Below are 9,490 nucleotides of genomic sequence, written 5' to 3'. Positions count from 1 at the left end.
GCTTCATTTTTCAGGGCCGGTTGCTACGTCCATCTTTTATACAGTCTATGCTTGTAACAGAGCAACAAAGTCTGCAGAGGGAGGAGCTTGGGGCGGATGGATGGACGGATGGGTCAACAAAACGTCAAACTTTAACAATGTTATTTTCTTGTCATTCTTTTGGTGGTTTTTTTTTTATTTGACCTGACAATGGAGACAGGAAATATGGGGCGTGAGAGGGGCCTATGCCGAGCATGAATGGTCCATGGCTGGGACTGTTTATGTTGCAAATATTATGTTTGCATTTAAATATAATTCAATTGTATTTCTACACTTTTCAGGGACTTAATTTTGCACGCTATGTTTCTCAGACATCTGTAAAGTTGATTAAAGATGATACCTTGTGAGACGACACGCCTTCTAATGGCTGTCCTGGCGCAGACGAACTGGTAAACTGGTTATGTTGGAGCAGCAGGCAAACTGGCTGACCCAGGGAGGGCTCAGAGCTGTTCATTATTTGTAGCTTTGGTGGTTTGATCTCTGGCTGCTGTTGTGAAATGCAATGTTCTTGAGTAAGACATTAAACTCAAGTTTCTCTTAATGCCACTGGCTTCAAGTCATGTTGAGTGTTTTAAACAAAAACGAGGGTTAAAGACAGTTCACCGTACACTCAGAACATTGTATTTTATTCATAACATTACGGCGCTGAGCTTAGGTTTTACCACAATGATCCTTTTTTCAGATGTTTGTCTTTTCTCATGCAGCTACTTTTCCATCATTTGCTTAAAAGCAGTCATGTTAGTCCTTTATTTTTGTCAATAAATTGCTAAATTTGGCCAAACACAATCTGATTCTCCATATTTCTTACGTTTATTGCACATATTCATCAGGAAAATGTCAGAAAAAACTTCTGATACTGGGCCATGAATTCTCTCAATGTTTGATTAACAGTTAGGATAAGCAGGCTTTGCTTCATATACACTCAAAGCATCATTTCTTTTGGCATGTGGCCTCTACAATGAGCCGGTTGGTGTGACGGTGTTTGTACTGGGTGGACCTGTATGTATATAAAGCTGGTTTATTCTGTAATTGTGGAGAATAACAGCACACCACATGCAACGTGAAAAAAACGATGTACGTCTGCCTTCATTATGTCAGTTGTATCTGACAAATGCCAGAGAGTATTTTTCGAGAAAATAATGGCAATAGTCTTTTAAAATGTCAGTCAGCCGCGGCCAGAGATATAAACTACACGTCACCGTGCGGTTTATTGAACTGTTCTCAATAGGTTCACTTTATGGCCACAGCTGACCGCTCCACGTTGGTTTTGGTGACCACAAGTTTCCACTGACTTCCTTTGAAACCTAATCAGGTCTTCCTGTTGCACTTGGAATTCAAAGATAGGGCTTATCCTCGGCACTGATTAGCAGCAAAAGCAAAAACAAAGCCTTTCCCATTTTGCTTTTTAGTCCGGTGGTCGCTGCCTCTGTGAGTGATATGACTCAGAGTTTGAACTTCGTCTCCAGACCTCTCGCTTCCTGCCGGCTCTCGAACAACCTATTACTGTGACGGACACCTTCACAAAAGAGGGAGCTTTTATCTTTCCATGCTTGGAGATGCCAAGAGGCCTCGAAACTGTGGCATTTGTTGTGTTAAAGTAGCAGCTAATGATGAAACAATAGCAGCTGCAGACACGCTGGTATGTTGAAATTCTTGTTGATTTTGGACGTTTCCTCCAAGAGTCGGCTTTTGAGGAATTTCGATAAGACCTCTCGCTGAATGAGAGGCAGTGTAGTGTGTTTATAAAACATCATCACGGGTTTAAGATGGTTTTATGGGTTACTGGAATTTACACAAAGAGAGTTCACACACTTTTGTTTTGCTGCTGTAAGTTCAATAACTCTATTTCCTGTTGCCAGCTCTGCTTCTGCAAACACAAAATAGCTCAACTAAAACCCAGTTCCACTGCCAATTTCCTTACTTTGTCTGATGTTTTTGTTTCTCTTTTCCAGTTACAACTTATATACGGTGGACCAAGTGCCTCTACTTTGCTGCCTGTCGTGTAGCTATTCATTTTTTACATTACAAACGGACTAACCTTGCCTCTCACTTTATGTTGAACTACACTGCACTTTTGTTTCTTGTTCCACGTCGACCCAAAGTTAGCATTTATCCAGTTGCTGTGAAGAAAGCAGGGAAGGTTGACTTTATGAGATGTGTTTGATGTTAATTAAACTTTGCACACGTGTGTCAAGAGCAGGTTAACCTGTTGGTGTCACTGTCTTTGCTGCCTACGCTACGCCAAGCGAGGAAAACTGCAAGTAACAAAAGTCACAAACTCGGCAGGTTTTGGTGGAATATAGTGGAAAATACAACTAAGAAAAAAGGAAATGCAGCTATAACAACAACTAGAAAACTACTTGTAAATGGGTTAAGCCAGTTGAAAGTGATGCTATTACTTTTTTGACAGAATTGTGTTTCAATTTTACACAGAGAAGAATCCGATATTGAGCTGTACAGTGCATGTAAGTCCCACAAGACACCTGTGGCTCATAAAGAGAAGAGTCGATTTGTAGATGCATTTCCACTGAAATCCAAAGACGATTGGAAAAACAAGCATTTTCGGCGTGATGCAACCCTCCCAATCATTCAGAGCTAGTACCGGTCATGTATCCAGACTTAAAATTTGCAGATAAACAAAAAACAAATGAATGTCTTAATTAAGAAAAACAGCAGCCGTCGTTACAGATGTATAAAGTCCTTCACATATGAAAGGCCTAACCTGAAACCTGCATCATCATGTATTTGTACACGTTTTTTTAGGTTAGACGGAAACAGTCTTAGACTACCTGTCATTATTAGTGTCCCACATGGTCCCACACAAACATACTCTTTGGTTTGTTAAAATCTGGTCACCCTAATACTAAACATTTTAAAAAGTCAACCAATCTTTCTAAATAATACCTTTAAGTGACTATTTGTTATGTAACTAAACTCAATTGTATATGCGCCCATTCATGAACACATCACACAACTTGACTTCCACTATTCTTACTTTCCACTTAATCACCATTTCCTCTTTTCTTTTTACATGTGAACGTCCGTCTACAGTTTGTCCTCCATGAGTCGCTGTAGTTGATGTTGTCTTTAAACTAGTTACGCACAAACATCATTGTGAACACCTCTAAAACTGCATTTTTAAGGAAAACAGCATGAGAGTGAGACAACTTTTTAAAAATTGTACGTATAAACTCACTTTATAAAGCTGACTTAACAGATTTTTTTGGGGCCAAGTTGAGGTAAAAAAAAAAACTCCAACAAGCTGAAAACTCCAACCTCTGATTTATTATTGTCTTACAGAGTTGCTTAGTAATCTACTCACATATTAGCAGCAATATTCTAACCCCACTGGAGCCATGTTTATGTCCATGTGATAAATACAAGTGGAAACGTCCCCCCACTTTAACTCTGCCTCTGTTGCCACCAACTCCTGAGTTTTTATTGCTGCTGCTGGAAACTAGAGTGATAGGACTGGAGATGCTAAACTACATGATAATTGCACCATAAAATTAAAGCGCTGAGTTGAAAGGTGCTAAAAAGTTATGAAGATAAGCTGCAAAGTGACACTGAATTCAGTCATTTGATTAATTATTAATATTATTAGTGGGACAATATTCATTAGTAGAGCTCTTTTACTGCATATGTGATGTATTGTTGATCAAAAAGCTTTCATTTGGGATAATAACATTTTGAGAATAAAAGACTGATTCGGTCCAGTATGATGTGGAGCTGTGAGTTTTTTAATCCCCCTTGACAACAGCAATATGTCTGTCAGTCACCCCAATAAATTCTGACAAAGTAGTTTATTCCAAACAGGTATTTTCCAGCGTCGGTCGACCGCCTGCCTTTGTGATCTCACGATCCAGGCAGGTGGCTTGCAGCTGATGGAAACCTTACTCTCAGTGTCTGCTCGAGCGCCGATCTGCACCTCCAGCTCACCGACCGCGTCAAGGTACGAGCCCGCTGAATTATGTCAAGGTGAATTCCCGGCGGTGGCAACGGGATACGGTAGCAGGGGCACCAAATGGACCTCTCTGGAGGAACAGCGAGTTCACGAGGCGTAGAGTTTCATATCTTGTTGACAGCTAATGGGGAGCATTACCACATGAGCCATTTGATTCCCTGTACATGTGTGGGACCTTTTCTGATTTACCTCCTCGTCCTTAACCCTTTTCACAGAGAGGCTGTTGTGTGTTTTGCTTAGAGACGTTTGTGCCTCGTAGCCGAAGATGGGATGAAAGTGCTAGGAATGTCTTTTGTGGTGCGACACAGCCTTCGTTTCCGGCTGCTGACTGTCTCTGGTGAGCATGTGGATCCTCAAAAAGAGCATTCTGCGGTGACAATAAAAAACTGAGCCCATATCAGGTTTTTTTTTTTCCCTCTTCCTTCCCACAGAAAAAAACTAAAATGCTGCCTTCCTCTCTCTTGCACACTTGCACACACACACACACACACACCAGAAACCTTCTAGATAATAATTTGATCTGAAGCGCTTTGCTAAAAAAAGACACGCAAACCCATCAGACTCCCTCAAACACACACCGAAACTCACACAACCTCTCAACTGAGTCGGCGTGATTCACGTGACGCACAAATTCAGAAGTGTTTTGACAGACGGTCGATGTTAGAGGGAAGATTTAAGAGTACCTGCGTGCAGCCAGCAGGTATGCAGCAGTTGAGCTCTGCAGGCCACACACATGCACGAAGACCCGAATCACGTTTTTATCCACCCAGAGCAGTCAGAGAGAGTCAAGAAGTGCACGAAGTTAAGGAGCGGCAGAAACTATGGAGACAAACAGAAAATAAAAGAGGCGATCCAACAGCAGGTTAGCAAGTGAAAGCGGTCCAACGGTGAGCTGCCGACAAACACCAGCTCCGCTCTGTTTTCCAGGGCTGACACAGATTAATGCGTTCAGCAGAGGCAGATTAGCCGCCCTGGAGCTCACATTTAAGGTCAGCCCTGATTGAATTCTGGATAAGAACATGCAAGAACAATTTGCAGATGCCTTGAAATCTAGAAGCAGCAGCAGCAGCAGTGCGATTTCACTGAAACCAACAAATGGACTAAACGGGAACTTTAAAGAAACTCAAACACTTAAGTCTAATGTTGTAAAAGACTCTAACATGACTATAATGCTTTCAGATAAAAGAGCAATCTCAGCACAAGGTCCACTCAGTCACTGCTCTGGAGCTTTATGTCGCTACCACATGATCTTCATCTGCAAGTAAAAATCTGTTCAAATGTTTGCATTTTAGGAACTTACTGGCATTCAGAGTTTGTTAAAGGCCTTGAAGACAACAGTCAGTCTCACCACAAAGTCCATTCAGTAGCTTCCCGTCACATTATGTGGTCATCAGACTGAATTTGCGCTGTTGTTCCTGAATTGCAAGTGTTTAAATGCATATTTTTGAGCATTTTAAAGGAATTCTTTCTCCTTAAAGACAACTGATTCTGTCAAAAGTCTCATTTGGTTGCTGCTTTTGGATTACAAAAAGTATAGAAGTTACCAAACAATGTGTGCCATGAATTCAACAAACACTTCCCAACGTCCAGCGCAGTGAAATGTAGATTTTTAAACGTGTTTCTCAGACTTCAGAAAAACAAACTTGTATTGTTTTCTTTCTGAAATATTTATCATACTCGAAAAGAGTAAGAATTAGACAGGTTGGCAACTATATTTCCCTTTTTAGTCAGCCAACAGGTCGGCATTCTGACCGCTTTAATCTATTATTAACTCTTAAAGACAAACAATCCTTCCAAGAAGTTGATTTAGCTGCTGTTTTGGATTTTTTTTTAACCAGAATTCTTACAAATCCCATCAAAGGAGGCCCCATTGTCTGACATTTTCTCACTAAAACGCCAAATGTCCTGCAAGAATTAGATTTTTCCAACCTGTCAACGAGCCTTCATAAGAATAAACTTTTTTTTTTAAAAAGAGTAAATATCAGGTGGGTTGGCAACTTCATTTCTCTTCATAGCCAGCAAAGAAGCAAGGAAGCCAAAAAAAAGTTTCTACTGTATAATGCTGGACAAATTTATTAAAAAATTCCTCTTGGATTCAGCTTTCTGGGTGGCTTGTGCCATAATCTCAAACATGAGGTGATGTGGAGCGAGGCCAACACAAACTCACTCTCAGACAATAGCTCGCCTTGGTAGGTAATGTCCTGACTTTCTGGATTCCACACAGTTTGCAAACACACACAGGCAGCTTTCCTCCCCAAATGTAATCATTTTATGAAGTATGTGAGAAAATACCACCAGTAATCTGGCAGTAAACAACTTTATAAGGGAGCTGGAGGCCGGCTTCATGAGGTCACAACCCTGCGCTGCGGGTTAAAGGGAGTTCTGCTTTGCAAAACACAATTTGATGACTTGCCATAAACAGTAAAAAAATGGTTCACTATTGCGGTCATCCTGCTGAATGTATAGTGTGCCATTATGCGGGAGAAATTGCCCTTAATTAATTTCAAGGGGAGGGCAGCCGGGGTTGAGGGCGGAGAACGTTCCCATGGTTCATATCAGGGCTGAAGGGTCTTTCTAATTTCCCTCCCCGGGGCGGGCTGAGCGAATTGAGGGGCCTGTTTTTGAGGTGGATGTGTGGGCCTGATCTTTTGGCCACTTGGGGATGTGATGCTGGCCCAGGCGGCCTCCCGGGAGCCCGCCTGCGAGCGCAGTGCAGAGCGCTCAGTCTTAATGCTGCCTGACAGCTCATGGCTGCGGCTCAGCTGCTGGCGTTTATGAAGGGAGGTCTCGGCTTACGGCGAGAGGCTGGCAGGGCGGTCGGGGTGGAGCGCCGGGGTTCACCGAATCCTTCAACAGTAGCATGGACGTAAGGCGGCCACGCTGTGAGCTCACCGGGTCTTTCCAGTCGTTCCTGTCTTGACACACAGGGAACGCGGCCGGTGTAACATTTCACCACGTAATTAGATTACTAATGTAGTGTGAAATGAAATTGAGGGGGTGTGTCGACTGAAAACCAGGCGTTCTCCGAGGTCACCCTTGTTTTTTTCCAAGGTGCCAGTAAAGTCCATGGTTTCCTTCACAGGGCGGTATCACAATGGTGTCATATGTGCTGCCTCCAAGGTCTCCTGCACTTGCCAGTAAAAACAAGTGCCTTATAATTGCTTTCTCTGACCCCCCTGCCCCCCCTCGACCATCTTTAAGGTGCTCTCACACTCACTCCAAGGTTGCTTCGGAATAAAACAATTATACGCAGGTTGTCGTTTCTACGTGACCTCCCAAGCTCTTACAATAGCTTCCAGCTGTCTCTTTGCGACTCTCAGGGAATATTTTTTAAACCCAAGTCACTTCGGTAATCGGCGTACAGTTGATTAGCGAGGTCTCATTCCAGAGGTGAAAGATAATTGTCCCCACCTTGAGGCCCCAATAAATTTGACATTTTTATGTTTATGCTCCATTGTGTGTTTGCCCAAAACTCTGAAAAATAAAACTTCATTACAGCAAATGCAATAGTTAATTAATGTAATGAATTAGATTCGCTTCACTTTACGCAATCCTGTGCTGAATTAAAAGCAGTTTCGCGCTGAGAGCGAAGGTCACTGGAGGACGATCGACTAAGGCTGGAATCAACCACAGTTCTGATGATTGATCAGTCCTCCAACTCATTTATCAAACAAAGTGACAGATGCTTCTCAAATTGGCACATTCGCAGCGTTTTTATGTCTCTTTTGGGTTTTGGACTGTTGGCTGACAAAAAGAAACATAACACAACACAGGAGTTATAAAACCTGGGAAAGGACTCACATCACAACGTCTGTTTTCTTTGTTCTTCTGGAGAGCTACATCTTGTGAGTTTTTTCTCAGTTGTCATTTGCAAGTGAAAGTCACAAGATGTGGCTAAAAGCTCTGGAAAAACTCAACTAGTAGTCTGACTGCCTGGATGTAGACTTTGGGTATAAGCCTGCTGTGCATTATATGCAGCTGTTTTCCTCCACTTCTATATGAGTGTTGCCCCGCCTGCTATCAGAAACAACACGAGAGCAGCAACCTACGTGTTTGAAACAACAAATGGCACTCGCTTCCCTGCATCCAAATAATACAATCCAACCATCGTTATAAGCTTTTGTTATAGCAGAGGGATATTGAGGTGCAGCAGACCACTCTGGGGAGATTTACAACAATAATTAATTAAAGGTAAACTCAACTAATGTCTAATAAACTTGACACCAGGAAGCTCACAGTTTGTTTAACCGCTAGGATTCATGGATTAGATCAGATACGGTTGTCACCGTCATCGTCTTCTGGCTCGTTCACGTGGACGACTGCTTTTTGTTTGGTTACTGCAACTCTGCATCTGTTACACCACTGGTTTGATTTATGAACTTTCTGTGACAGTAAACTGAACCTTCTCTGGTTGTGGTCAAACAAAACATCTGAAAACTTGAGCTGAAGGTTCTGATGTTTCTGGACTAAATGAACAATTTATTCATCAATAAAAAAAAAATCAGCAGATGAAATAATGCAAATATTTCAATGTTTGCATGATCCAAGCTCGTTCACGTTGTCATCGTGAGCTGAGTTATGTGCATTTAAAATAAGGGTCAAATATTCCATTAAAATAGTCATGAACAAACAGAACTGTCATAAAACAGGGTAAAATCTTGGTCTTTGGCTCTGGACAGCAAACTGTAAAGCTGTTTTTCACGTAGACTGTATGCTTTCCTGCAAAAGTTGTAGATAAACAAATAAATTGAATGTGCTGTGTGTCAGTGTCCTGGCGAATGACTAAACCAGAGCCTCAGCTGCAGACCCCCGTAGATGCATCTGTGGATATTTGCAGGTGTGGGATGTGGCGGTGAACGGGAGTCTGAATGGCCCTTAATGTATTTTTCTTGAGGAAGGAGAGCTTGAGGCTTGGAAACCATTTCCACATCACATGTCAGATCCAGAGCACCCACAAACACTGCTCGTCACTTCTGTGAAGCCCCATTTGCTATTTTAGAAGTTGAAGTTTCGAAGTCCAATTGAAGCATCTCGTGCCTCGTACACAGACAGGAAGCGTCCTAATTTCCGCCACCATTACCGAAACATGTATTTGCTCGTAATCGCTGCGTTTCTGGTGCCGGTGTGCACCATCACACGAACACGTAGGATGCAGAGAACAACATCTGGTGACAATCAGGAGAATCGGTCTTGACAGCGTAAATGTCAGCACGCATCTCCTGCAACAAACCATCTACTGACTCCTCTGTTACGGCCGTTTCTTTGTCCCCCCCCCTCCCTCAGCCCCGTGTGGTTTGCAGGACCTTGTTTGTACAGATGACTCTCTGATCGCTCATTTCTCACGGGGGATCATAAGGCCTCGACCCCGAGAGCGCACTTTGCCAAGAGGAGTGTGTGTTTAAGTGTGTATGTGGTTACCAGGTAATTACCAAGAAGTCTGCTCTAGAAACTAACGACACAACAAACTGAAGGCAAATGTATGTTTTT

The sequence above is a fragment of the Stegastes partitus genome, unplaced genomic scaffold, assembly GCF_000690725.1.
Source record: "Stegastes partitus isolate 25-593 unplaced genomic scaffold, Stegastes_partitus-1.0.2 Scaffold16, whole genome shotgun sequence".
Lineage (NCBI taxonomy): Eukaryota > Metazoa > Chordata > Actinopteri > Pomacentridae > Stegastes > Stegastes partitus.
The sequence above is the reverse complement of the archived record's forward strand: the minus strand, read 5'-3'. Positions refer to the sequence as shown.